The 14971-nt window shown below is 35.5% G+C and overlaps 1 pseudogene; it reads right to left on the minus strand.

Annotated features, from left to right (window-relative positions):
• Positions 1–220: 220 nt before the first annotated feature.
• On the minus strand, positions 221–2935 carry LOC145951872 (putative pyridoxal 5'-phosphate synthase subunit PDX1; annotated as a pseudogene).
• Between the last annotated feature and the right edge of the window lie 12036 nt (positions 2936–14971).

Below are 14971 nucleotides of genomic sequence, written 5' to 3' on the forward strand. Positions count from 1 at the left end.
TCCCATAACTCCAAAGCAGTTTTTGTATGACAAAATATTTTATAAATATTATCAAATTAATAAAGCACTCAAAATACGACCATGACAAAAATATCTTTATCACTAGAAGTATCATTAAAAGAACTATCTTCAACCAAGGCACATTCAAAGCAATTTTTATATTTTCCATTTAAAATAACAGAAAATAAACTCAACTTTATAAGCCAAAATTTCATATGTTGTTGCCAACATAAAAAATTTTCACTATTAAATTTTTCTGTCTTACTACTCAAAGACTTTAAAATATTCATTGCAGACATGTTGATATTGAACAAGAAAAGAAATCTTTTCTCTCTAAGATTGTTGGAGATAAAATTAATTTAATAGAGCACAAGAAAAATAAAAATTTAGATTTATCAATAAAACCAATATCAACAACACAATGAATACCATAAAATTAAAATAAAATAATCAGTAACAACTAATTAAACACAAAGGGTAAATAAAATTATTAAATAATAAGTTTAGAGTAGTCTGGGTTGAAGCACGCAGAGCGCTATCCTTAGAAATAAAACACCTCCACTGCACTGGTAATTTTGAGTCTTATAATGCGCTCCTCTCTCAAGATACGTCAACCTGTTAAACCGTTCGAGTGCAGCGAAAGATCTCCGAATCAAAGAACACTACTCCAAAAAATATTTTTTTTAGTAGTAGAAATAATTTTGAGAGAGAGATAAATGAACTTGTTGTGTATTTTTTAATTTTGTATATATTTCTCACGTACTAATGTATATATAGACACAATATTAAATACCTTCTTTTTTTAAATCAAGAGTACGCGCATCAGTTTTATCTTTAATTTGTTTTGCAAACTTTCTAGTAACAGTAAACAAGTGGATGTACTTGTGCTAACTAATCGGAAAAAACCTGAGACTTGGTCAAAGGTGCAAAACCAAAAAACTGTTTTAGTTTTGAAACGATATGGTATTAAAAAAAACAAAGATTAATAGATTAAATATTTAGTTTAAATTTTAAATTATAGTATAATTATCGGCAATTAGGTCCTCGAATAAAAAACATGGAAAAATAAAAAAAAAATGTTGTGCCTGCTTATAAAGCTTATCAACGGGGTCCACAAGGTTACAATCAAAGTCTTCTCCTTGCCATAAGTCTTTGATGTGGTTGATTTTGGGTTCATCGTATATGTATGGAACTTACCTTTGTAATTATTAAATAATTAATATGCGTTTGCGTATAGGTACCTATACAAGTTATAGACTTGTGTAAATTTCTGTGCAAGACTTGCATGATATTTAAAATACATACAGAAAGTTATAATAAGCAATATTAGTAATTAAACAGAAATTCAAAAATATAAATACACAAAAATGTTAAACAGAAATTTAATATAAAATATTTAAAGGCGTGTTTGCTAAGAAAAAAAAAATAATGGATAAAGAAAAAAGGTAAATAAAAATATATGTATGAGTGAAAAATAAAATGAATTTAAAAGTGCTTGCTTTAAGAAAAACATGAAACTGTACGAAACAGAGAAATAAAAATAAAAATATAAATAGTTTAATTAAATAATATAATCAGTTTTTCATAATTTGAAAATCAATATTGAAAAAGTGATAGTTGATTTTCATGATAATCTATTTTCAAAATGCATAAAATTCATAGTTGTGTGAAAATCGGATGAAAACGGTCGGTTGCACCAAGAACTGGTCCATTTTTTATTTATTTAAATTTAATTTAAAATATTTTTAATTAAAATAATATTTAATAAAAAATCATAAATTAGAATAACTTATTTTAATATTTAGTATTATAAAATTATAGTTTATACTTATTTAATATTATTTTTATACTCATAACAATAATGATAATTATTAATACCGGTTTGATGAAGATTGAATCGTTGAACCTTAAACCACATTAAACCTTAAATAAGTACTTTTCTCGGTTCAACAACTTCTCCAATTTTAAAAATGTTGATAAAATGTAATAACCGATTTTAAAAAAAAATATGATTTTATACTGATTGGAAATAAATTGATTAGGGCTATATGAAATTAAAATTCATTATGTTGATTTAAGACAAAATAAATGAGTTAACGATTATTATTTCTAAAAACAATAATATTTTTTAGTCTTAAATATATTCAAATTATCTCCAATTAGCTCGATTTTCATATTACTACTTATTAAATGTTTTTTGTTTAAATTAACTGACTAATTTTTTTTCCAATTTAGTTGCTGACGTTAGTCCCCTTCTGTTAAATGATGATGTGGCAGCCACATCATCACTCAATGGTGTATGGCATGTCAGTTAGATGTACACCTCACTTGCCATGTCATTTTCCTCGTCATTTTTTAAATTTTAAAAAAAAAATTGTTTCGCATACTCATTCAGAGTGATGGGCAAAGCTCTTGACCTTGGAATCGTTCAAATTGATCCCAACCATGGTGTCGCCCAAGTCGCAACTAACCTTAGCCAAGACCTCAAGGTCGCTGTAATGAGTGACGGCCTGGACGATGGCCCTGGCACACTTGGCAGGGTCGCTGCTCTTGAAGAAGCTAGAGCTGACGCAAACGCTAAGCTACATCATGAGGGTGGCGTCGACAGGGTGGCGACGCTGATAGTGGTGAACAGGACGACGAGGAGGTCGAGATGCTTTGTCTGCATGACAACGTTGTAGGGGGCGGCGAAGTTCTTGGCGAAGGTGAAGACCTTGTCGTCATCCATGTTGCGGAGGAGGCGGATGTCGGCCATGACGGAGTGGATGTGGCGGAGGGCCTCGATGATGATCCCAGTGTCGGCCTCGCCCTTGGTGCGGATCATGGCGGTGCCCTCACAGATGCGGCAGAGGGCTTCGTTGAGGTTGTGGCAGCCGCAAACGAAGGGGATGCGGAAGTTGTGCTTGTTGATGTGGTTGGCATCGTCGATTGGGGTCAGAATTTAAATACTGACGTGGAAAATGACTTGGCAAGTAAGGTGTACATCTAGCTGACATAGCATACACTATTGAGTGATGACATGACAGTCTGTCAGTCACGTCATCATTTAACAGAGAGGGACTAACGTCAGGTACTAAATTGAAAAAAAATTAGTTAGATAATTTAAACAAAAAAAATTTAATAGGTAGTAATTTGAAAATCGAGCTAATTGGAGGTAGTTTGAACATATTTTAGCCTATTTTTTAATATACATATTGATGAATGATTTTATATTGTAGACACCCAATTTCGTCCGGGGGGCACACAAACAAAGAAATGGACCTCCATTACGAAGGGAAGGGGCTTCCGAAGTAGGCAAACAACAAGACAAGACATCAGAAGGCCTAAAGGCCAAATAAGGTGGTTTCAGTAGCCCGAAACGGGCCGTTCCAAAACTCAGAACGAGCCGTTCCAAAATCGGAACAGGCCGTTCTGAACCCCGGAACGGGCCGTTCCAATATAAGAACGGGTCGTTCCAACGTAACTGAAATCAACTAAATATTTTGGGTGAAACGGGCCGTTCCAATACCAGAACGGGCCGTTCCAAACAAGGCAAATCTGGAACGGGCCGTTCTATAAAAGGAAAATTTGTGTTACTTTCTACTCTGGAACGGGCCGTTCCGTTTTCAGAATGGGCCGTTCTAGGGTACGAAATTTACACATAATAATTGGGCCAGAACGGGCCGTTCCGAAATCGGAACAGCCCATTCTGGCCCACTGCTGATCCCTATAAATTGAAGTCACTAGTGGAAAAAAGGCTTTTAAAATCGGTTATTTTGGACTTTTAAAATCGGTTATAGAACCGATCTTAAAAGAGCCGATTTTGAAAAGGTAGACTTTTAAGATCGGTTATCAACCGATTTTAAAAGTAGACTTTTAAGATCGGTTGATTTATAACCGATCTTAAAAGTCTTGAACCATGTATTAACTCTCCAGCTGCAAGCAATATCTGCACCAGTTCTCTCCCCTCTATATATTTGGCATGAACAAACAAAATCAGATAATTCATCTATTTCTCAAAAGAGAATAAATAGCATAAATGATATTAAAATAACCATGTATTAACTCTCAAGGAATGAAAGCAACCAATACCACTTAGTCAGGGAAGTCATAAAAAATCCTCGAAATATAGTCTCCTCAAGGAGTGGAGCAAGAACCCCTGTGATGCCCACCAAGCAGGCAGTGCTACAATGAAAATAAACACAATCAGTCCCATACTTGAGAATCTGGGATATCTAACATAGGTAGGAACTTTTGACAATTTTTTTTCATTGATAGAATAACTGTGATTTGAAATTGAAGTCCACAACTGCAATTTTCACCACAATGTTGTGGTTTAAGATACCCTGCAACTGCAATTTGGCTGCATAAGCCATATTTTACCGCAATTTCTTTAATCAAAGTATAACTGAAGCCGCAACTCCAATTTAAAATAACGGAACAGAATATGTTACCTGAGATTTGAAGATCCAATTAATGGAAGCAAGCATACAAGAGCGTCAGTCTGTAAAGCAGTTTATAAAAGCATCAAAACATCCATAAAAATCCAAAAATTACATACTTTATACTTTTATTTAATAAATAAAAAGAATCACAGCAGGAAGGCAGAGGATTTGCAGCATGAAGAAAGAAACAATTAGCTGGAACAGTATCTTATCAACAAAAGAAATTACAAGGCAGATTAACACTACAACTTGAAAACATTAAGTATAACAAGCTTCTCTTCCCTCCAAAGCCCAAAGCATACAAAGTGCATTTCTACAAGTTCAAAGAAGCATTCAAATTTATGTATTAAACTGGGCACAACAGACTGAATCAACCTTCCAAGATTAAACTGTAAACAAAATAGTAAAATCCTTGGATGATGTTACAGAAGAAAGGACATAATAAAAGAAGTTAATACTGTATAGCACCTTGTACCATTGGATCAACCAACTAAACATGTTTTTTTTCTTTCTTTTGTTTAACTTTTTGTATTAAATAAAAATGAACATGGCTTCTACAAAATCTTAAATTGAAAATAAGGAACAGTTCAATTAATAACTGACCTTTGGTTGTTGATCAGGCTTTGGAAATTGTCTTATGTGAACATTAGCAAGCAGTAAGATCAAATGCTCTCTCTGATTTGCAACATTATGTTTCTGCATTATGTATACAATTGTATATTAAAACCAAGAGGAGGCAAACAAGTTCAATTCAATTACTCATGTTTTTGTTTAAAAAAATTTAAAATATGTATTAAAATAGAAAATTAACCTCACAGTTTCTATTTTAAGAAGTGATTCTAGGTTTAGAGCAGCCAAACCTTAAACGATTTAGGGTTCCTTGCGCGCACAGTTTCAACAATGGCGTTTAAGCTTTTGGAGAAGAAGATGATGCTTCGAGAGACACTTCTTCGGGGGAAATGGCTCACGCTGGTCACCGAACAAACGAAACTTGATGGTGCTTAAGCTATACAACAATGGCGATTCCAGGGCGCGCACAGTTTCTTTGTTCAATGTAATGCATATGGGTAAACGAAACCTAATGTTGTTCACGGAGAAGGAGAAGTGGCTGCAACGAAACCTAATGTTGTTCACGGAGAATGAGAAGGGTGGCGATTTCAGGGCGCGCACAGTTTCTTTGTTCAACGTAATGCATATGGGTAAACGAAACCTAATGTTGTTCATGGAGAAGGAGAAGGGGCTGCAACACGGGTAAGCATATGGGTCTCTGTGCATACCCGAACGGAGAGCTGTCTCTTTGCTAACCTGAACGAAGAACACCCCTTGCGACAACGAACGGACAACAACAAAAATGTCAATGGAGAACAACATTAGAAACCCTAAGCACGAATGAAGGAAAGGACAACAACAAGCCTGAAACACGAACAAACGAACCTGAACGAACGAAGCAGAGAGTGGAAAAGGATATTTAAGATCGGTTATCTAAGAACCGATTTTGTATGTCACATACGAAATCGGTTTCTATATAACCGATCTTAAAAGTAGTAAAAAAGACATGATTTAAAATCAGTTAAATTGTGACCGATTTTAAAAATAATTTTTAAAAATAATTTTTAAAATCGGTTATATTTGAACCGATCTTAAAAGTTGTGTCAGACATACCTTTTAAGATCGGTCATAAAATAACCGATTTTAAAAGTACTTTTAAAATCGGTTAAATTTTAACCGATTTTAAAAATGTTCATATTATTTACAAAATTGCCACCGCATCACTTTTAGGATCGGTTACCTTGTAACCGATCTTAAAACTCCGATTTTAAATCCAATTTTTGCACTAGTGAGTCTTGGGCACAATTCACCGGGCGGCCAGAGAAATTTCGAATAAGACTCCTTTGAGCACGAAAATTCTCTATCTCTCTCCCTTTTATTATATTTTTTGAGATTTGTGTCGCATCTCTATATTCTCTCTCCCTCCTATTGTATTTCTTGAGATTTGTGAGGCATACTGTAGTGTGAAAGGTCGCCACAAAGCACCTTTTCATATTTGAAGATTCAATAAAGCTTGTTCAAGAGGTATTTCAGCTAATCTTCTTCTCTTCCTTTTATTTCTTATCTTTATCTTTTTTTTTGTTATAATAAACATCATAATGTAGATATTTTAGGGTTAATCGCTTAATTTATATTTTAAGAATGATTTATATTTTAAGCATGTAAATAAATATTAATAAAGGGGATTCAATATTTAATTTATTAATTTTTATAATGTTAACTTTATCATAGGGTACCAATTGAGGGCGCTGTAGGGGTGCTTAATACCTTCCCTACACGTAATCGACCCCCGAACCCAATTCTGGTTATCAAGGCCATAGTTGAATCTTTAAAAAACCTTTTCTTTTTCCAATATTTTGAGTAAAATATTGGTGGCGACTCCATGAACCTATTTTCAAAAACCATTAATTAAGGATTAGTCTGGTGTCCGGGCATTCCTTAATTAATGAGACTTTTAAAAGGATGTCTAAACCATACGTCGCGAGATCGGAAATTTTCGGGTTGCGACAGATGGCGACTCTGCTAGGGATGTTTAAAGAGGGTTAGGCCCATTTAATTGATGAAGTTAATAAAATAAAAATAATAAATTAAATATTTTTCCCCTTTACTTTATTTGTTTTATTTGTTTGGCTTTAATATTTGTTTGTTTGTTTATTTAAATTTTGCACCTGTTTGAATAAAATTGTACACAAATCTTTGCACACAACAGTTCCCCCTACACCCGGGGGCATGAGGGTAATAAACATAGGGAGTGGTTGACGTACGACCGGCCCAAGTTTGGCTTTGGAGCCTGCGAGCCTTGTCGGAAATCACACTCAAGGTGATAACTGGTTACTCTAGCCCGAAATACTGCGATAGACCTTAGAGTTTGTCAGGTGACGGCAACAGAGATACTGGGTCCCTATAATGGGGGCACCTTGGGGGCCTTAAGACCAGTGAGATTAGAACCGTCCTATACAATGCACTTTTCTTGCAGGGACCACAGACCAAGGATTTAAACGTGACTATTCGCGGGTGTACATTTGTTTGAGCATATGCGTGTTGCATTTGTTTGTGTTTATTTATTTCAAATAGATAAGAATTACAAACAAGTAGATATCAATAAAAAAAATATGATAAAAATTTTAATTCCCTTCTGTATACCCTAACTCTAAAGCATCATATAGGGTAGTTTATTTCAAAAAAAATAAAAATATATATATATATATAGCAAAAAAAATCATGCATCATAACTCTTAGTTAAAAACATGATAAAATCTAGGCAAAAAATAAATATCATGCATCTCCTAGGATAGTACGTTAGCATATATTCATTAGAAATGGAAGACACATGTAATAGTATGCAAAGAATGTTCTCTAAACAAAAATCAATGAGAATGATATCCGTTGAATTTCTCATATGTCTTTGCATCCTATTTTATGTTTCATATAGATAACACGTCTTCCTTGTAAATAATAAATACGAATAAAAAGGGAAATCTAATTTGTGCGTGTTAGCCGGATAATGGAAATTACTGTAATCAAATGCGAACCTGATACATCAAATCGGGAAACACTTATCAGTAATTAGGGGCATCACACACCCAAATCGACGATTCAAACAGCGAGACTTTCCCATGACGAAATGACAATTGTCGGGATAAGAGGAATGCTCAAGAATGGACGAATCCTTGCTTCTAGGGAATCACAAGACAAAATCCAATTGAGAAATAAAGACATTGCACGACGAAAACCCGCTAGGATGAAAACCCGTAAAGGGCGTCCTAGGCAAAATTAGGGTAAAAGAAAAAAAGAATTAAAATCCCGATAGGATACGTCCTATGCAAAAGTTAGGGATATATAAAAATGTCTCTCTGAGTTAAAATCGAAAGGTGGCTCGAGTATTTCCTTCGAACGCAAGAATTCATAAAGATTTCACTCCCAGTTCGAAACACCGACGTCCAATCAAGCGGAACAGTCTTTTTGAAATTATCAAATCATCCATGACTTTCTAGGGGGCAACCTTTGTCTATCTCTCTGTGTACGAATCACGAACTCGGGGCATGCCCGGGCCTTCGAGCTTTGTTAAAGGGGCACGTGTAAATTGAAAGTACTATTTTAAATGCCATAACACTCTTTTGTTTCTCTTCTCCCTCTAAATATCCATTCTAGGCCTCATCCATCAACCCTTAACAAACAAAATGCATTTGCAACAAAGATGTTACTCAATAATAGCATGGAAAGGATAACAAATGAACAATCAGAATTCAAACATGACTAGGGTTTGATAAAATAAAGACATCCCATACCTCATGAGTGCTGCAAAAAATGAAGGCCCGGCAGGAAACCCACTAAGGGGGCTGCGCAAAAGTTAGGGCAAGATCTACTAGGCAACCCACAATCCAAAAAGGGAAACCTAGGCAAAAGTAAGGATCCAAAGAAAGTGTCCGCTAGGGAACACATCTCAAGTAACCTAGGCAAAAGCTAGGACATCAAAGCAGCGTTCTGAGTTGAAAACTGAAAGGCGGCTCAGGGAATCATCTAAACAAAGCACAACCCCAGGTCATCACTCCACTTTCCAAAAAGGCTAAAACACAATGATAACTTCCTTGTAGCGAATACATTTTGTTTGATAACCCTAAACACCAAAGCTTACCTTGGCTAGCCATTCTTCTAAAATCCCCTTTTGAGAAAACCCCTTCTAACAACCCTTTTAAAAAAAAAAAATAATAATAATAAATACAAACATCCCTTCTTTCTTTTCTCTTAACCCTTATGGCATTAAAATGGTACCGAAAAATACACGGAATATGCACAGTGAATACTCACAGAGGGAAGGCCGAGATGTCCTCAAATAGAGGTTAGAGACGCTTGACTACACATCGACTAGATAATCAAGGAGCCACTGAAACCTTGAGTTCAAAAGAACATATCCCGAGGATAATCACAAATGACATGGTTAAACAGGAATCGTCAACATTAACCTTAACGCGCACAGGTTAATTTCTCAACAAAAAAATTGAATTGCATGTTTAGGAACAAATACATGAGCATAAACTGCATCGCATGCATATGAGGTAGGGGCATATGGAAGGGCGTTACACAAAAAAAATAGAATAAATAAAAGAATCATTCCTGTCTTGCATTTTCTTTGCATCCATGCATTCTACTTGCTATGGGTCAAGAAGAGTCATCAGGACAAAGCACTCGTAAAAGCTCAAAAGCCAAGCATGAGTCGAAACGGTGACAAACAAAAACCCCAAGTGATTCTATGTGCCCACTAAGCAAAGACACATCAGTAGTGGAATAGAATGGAATCAACCAAGCAAGCAACTATAAGCATGAAGAGGCCACCACGCCTTACTTCTTCACCAAATGAAAGATAATCCAAGAGAATGCCAGACTAGGAATGGTTTCCTCACCAAAGCCAGGAGTGGCTTCCGAAATAATACTCATTAATAAAGATTCAGCAAATAACATCATCATGGGATGGGATCCCTCCACCAATGATGACAACAAAAGATAAAATAGAAAAAGGCAAGTTTCGTACATGTTGAAAAAGCCAAAGCATTTAAGAAAAAATAGCAGAAAAAGGCAAGCTTCAAATATGAAAAAGCCGAAGCTAAACAAAAATGAAATTCAGAAAAAGGAAACCTACCACAAGCAAGCGCCTGGAGAGGCATCACAATACTTACACAACAGGGGCAATACCAGAATTCCCGTCACCCATCCACTTTGCCCACCAACATAGGGGCACATCAAACATCTCCTGCCCATCCACCTAGGGGCAGTCTTTCATCCCACAACACCAACAAGAAAAGCCAAAAAGGAAACACAAATTCCAATTGACAACATCTGAACAAAAGACAAAAGCAGCCCAAAATAGAGGCATCACGACACACCTCCTGCCCAACATCCTTGGGGCAATATCTACCAAAATCCAAGCAAACCAATGAGGGCACCGACAGTTTCCTCAAAATACAACAAAGGTCTGGAGAGACTGTACTCGCATCCCAACCGGTATACAACAAAGCCATGAGGGAAAGGTCTGGAGAGACTATACTCAAATCCCAATCCGGTATACGACAAAGCCGTGAGGGAAAGGTCTGGAGAGACTATACTCAAATCCCAATCCGGTATACGACAAAGCTGTGAGGGAAAGGTCTGGAGAGACTATACTCGCATCCCAATCCAGTATACGACAAAGCCGTGAGGGAAAGGTCTGGAGAGACTGTACTCGCATCCCAATCCGGTATACGACAAAGCCGTGAGGGAAAGGTCTGGAGAGACTGTACTCGCATCCCAATCTGGTATACGACAAAGCCGTGAGGGAAAGGTCTGGAGAGACTGTACTCGCATCCCAATCCGGTATACGACAAAGCCGTGAGGGAAAGGTTTGGAGAGACTGTACTCGCATCCCAATCCAGTATACGACAAAGCCGTGAGGGAAAGGTCTGGAGAGACTGTACTCAAATCCCAATCCAGTATACGACAAAGCCGTGAGGGAAAGGTCTGGAGAGACTATACTCACATCCCAATCCGGTATACGACAAAGCCGTGAGGGAAATGTCTGGAGAGACTGTACTCGCATCCCAATCTGGTATACGACAAAGCCGTGAGGGAAAGGTCTGGAGAGACTGTACTCACATCCCAATCCGGTATACGACAAAGCCGTGAGGGAAAGGTCTGGAGAGACTGTAGTCATCTCCCAATCCGGTATACGACAAAGCCGTGAAGGAAGCTAAGCTACGAAAAGACTCCCTCTTCAACAAGCTACAAATAAAAGAACGCACTATCACAAGAGACATAATGGAGCATCTACTTGAAGATCGAAGATCAGGTGTACAGTTTGTTAGCCTTGTTACCCAATAGAGTATGCAACCAACACTCAACTACTCTAAAGGGCGAGGACACGAGCGAATACACCTATCCAAGAGAAGGAACGTAGAAGCGCCAACACCAAAGAGACGAGGAGGAGACTCGGACGAAATGTCTACGTCTTTACTTGCCTTTGGAAAAGCAACACATAGCTACTCCAAAGGACAAGTAAAGAGGGGAAGCTGTAGACACCTAATTTCGTCCGGGGGGCACACAAACAAAGAAATGGACCTCCATTACGAAGGGAAGGGGCTTCCGAAGTAGGCAAACAACAAGACAAGACATCAGAAGGCCTAAAGGCCAAATAAGGTGGTTTTTGTAGCCCGGAACGGGCCGTTCCAAAATCGGAACAAGCCGTTCTGAACCCCGGAACGGGCCGTTCCAACGTAACTGAAATCAACTAAATATTTTGGGTGAAACGGGCTGTTCCAATACCAGAACGGGCCGTTCCAAACAAGGCAAATATGGAACGGGCCGTTCTGTAAAAGGAAAATTTGTGTTACTTTCTACTCTGGAACGGGCCGTTCCGTTTTCAGAACGGGCCGTTCCAGGATACGAAATTTACACATAATAATTGGGCCAGAACGGGCCGTTCCGAAACCGGAATAGGCCGTTTCTGGCCCACTGCTGATCCCTATAAATTGAAGTCTTGGGCACAGTTCACCGGGCGGCCAGAGAACTTTCGAATAAGACTCCTTTGAGCACGAAAATTCTCTATCTCTCTCCCTTCTATTATATTTTTTGAGATTTGTGTCGCATCTCTATATTCTCTCTCCCTCCTATTGTATTTCTTGAGATTTGTGAGGCATACTGTAGTGTGAAAGGTCACCACAAAACACCTTTTTCATATTTGAAGATTCAATAAAGCTTGTTCAAGAGGTATTTCAGCTAATCTTCTTCTCTTCCTTTTATTTCTTATATTTATCTTTTTTTTTTTGTTATAATAAACATCATAATGTAGATATTTTAGGGTTAATCGCTTAATTTATATTTTAAGCATGATTTATATTTTAAGCATGTAAATAAATATTAATAAAGGGGATTCAATATTTAATTTATTAATTTTTATAATGTTAACTTCATCATAGGGTACCAATTGAGGGCGCTGTAGGGGTGCTTAATACCTTCCCTACACGTAATCGACCCCCGAACCCAATTCTGGTTATCAAGGCCATAGTTGGATCTTTAAAAAACCTTTTCTTTTTCCAATGTTTTGAGTAAAATATTGGTGGCGACTCCATGAACCTATTTTCAAAAACCATTAATTAAGGATTAGTCTGGTGTCCGGGCATTCCTTAATTAATGAGACTTTTAAAAGGATGTCTAAACCATACGTCGCGAGATCGGAAATTTTCGGGTTGCGACATATATCAAAATAAATAATCAATTATTTTTGTCGAAAAATGTGTTCTACTATTCATTTAAACATAGTTTTGTTGAGAGAAAAAAATTGCAAGACTTGCATTTTTATTTTTCTCCTTTTCAGTTTCTCTTCATTACAAAATAAGAAATGATTATCATCTCTTCTATATTAATTTCTTCACTTTCACCCTTTAATTTTCATAGCAACAAGCATAGAATAAGGTCTTATGGTTGAGTCAACACACATAATATTGTAAAATTTGATGGTGAAATTATAGTTTATGGAACTTAGAAGCCTAATTTTTGATAATGATACCATTCATGGTAAAGAAAGTTTTGGTTTTGTTTCATGTTGTTACATAATTTGTTTTTACTTGTTATTCAATTCACCACTTTGCTTTTTCGCTCCATTCTTAATGATAACATAATGAATTATTTGACACTCATTCTACCTCAATATACATAATAAAGTAAATTAAAGAAATATCAATTTAACATAGGTAAAATGGTTCATATATCCAAAAGAAAATACATTTCTAATATCCAATCAATTTAAAATAAAATTTAGAAAGTAAATAAGTTCGTAAATAGTTTCAAAGATATGTAAAATCCACATATGTGCTTATAAACAAATTGCACATATACACTGTGTCACACATCTAGTACCGTATCACGTACACGCCCCTACTATCACATCACACACCTAGAATCATGTACACTCTTGACTATGCCAATGCATTCCACTATCGATCGATACCGATATCACGCATATGACTATACCAACACATCACGCATCTAGTACCGTATCACGCATACGACCATTCCCACAATAGCACATAAATAGCATTATATCACATGCATGCCCTTACAGCCCGGTGTCACACATACGACTATGCCCAATCATCACATCATAGTTCACAATTCAATTCCACATCACATGCACAACTAACATTTCCACAATAAGTCATACACATATCTTCCAAAACCTCCTCATACACATCAATCTTTAATTCACAATTAATTTACATTCATCCCAACACAAACCATTTATACCTCTTCATACAATAGCCATTACTGGACATCATACGATTCACATCCATCATCAAAATCTATCAATATAATACCATATTTCACAATCCTACATCAAACTCATTCAATCATATCATAAGTATTATAAATCATCACTAAGAAATCATAAAATATCATAAACATGCCAAAAAAGGGAGTCCCAAAACGTCAAAAACACAAACTAAAATAGAATACCCGCTTCGGGCACTGTAAATATTGACAGTTTGACCTCTACTCACTATTTTGACCATAACTTGAGTTATACACATCCTTTTTGTGTGATTCTAAATCCATTAGAAATCTAACACTCAAATCTACAACCTTTGTGAAGAACATGAAGCCTAAAAATGTCGTTAAGGTTACCTCACATGACTAACAACATAAAAATTAATATTTCGCTCATTAGAATGGAGGTTGAACTTATAACTTGCATAACTCAATCAAATCTTAACATTTTTATATGATTCTAAAGTCTAAATTATAGCCCCAAGTTTCTAATTTCTAACCCAACAAACGAAAATTGATTTAATTAATTACACAGAAAAATATTACAACAATACTAAGATACATTCATAAATAAAATTATAAATTAGTTATGATACCACTCAATATTCTTGAGGACTGATGATGAATTATTTATAAAAATAAAACATTTTTAACCTCAATTTAAGTATGAGGTAATTCATTATGTTATCATTAAGAATGGGGTGAGAAAGCGAATAGGTCAATCCACGGCCATAAAATATAAAATTTTAGTAGCATTTAATATTATTTTTAGTGATAATAAAAATAACTATAAATTTTTTTATCGGTAATCGGTAAAATATATATTAACAATTATTCTTTATGTTAGTAAAATTTTTTATAATAATCAAGAAAAATGTATTATCACTTTTTTTAAAATTGATTTACACATGATGAAAACCAATTATATTATTTAAATAAATTGAATATATTCTTATTCTTATTTCTTTGTTTGTTATAGTTTTATGTTTTTCTTAAAACAAACACTTTTTAAATCATTTTATTTTTCACTCATACATATATTTTCTTTTACCTTTTCCTTATTTTTATCCATCTTATTTGTTAAAAAAAATTCTTCTTACGAAACACACCTTTAAATCTTTTCTTAAGTTGCTGTATAACATTTTTGTGTATATGTATTTTCGAATTTTTGTTTAGTTATTAATATTGCTTATTATAATTTTCTG

Source organism: Cajanus cajan, chromosome 9 (assembly GCF_000230855.2).
Source record: "Cajanus cajan strain Asha chromosome 9, NIPB_CcT2T_4, whole genome shotgun sequence".
NCBI lineage: Eukaryota > Viridiplantae > Streptophyta > Magnoliopsida > Fabales > Fabaceae > Cajanus > Cajanus cajan.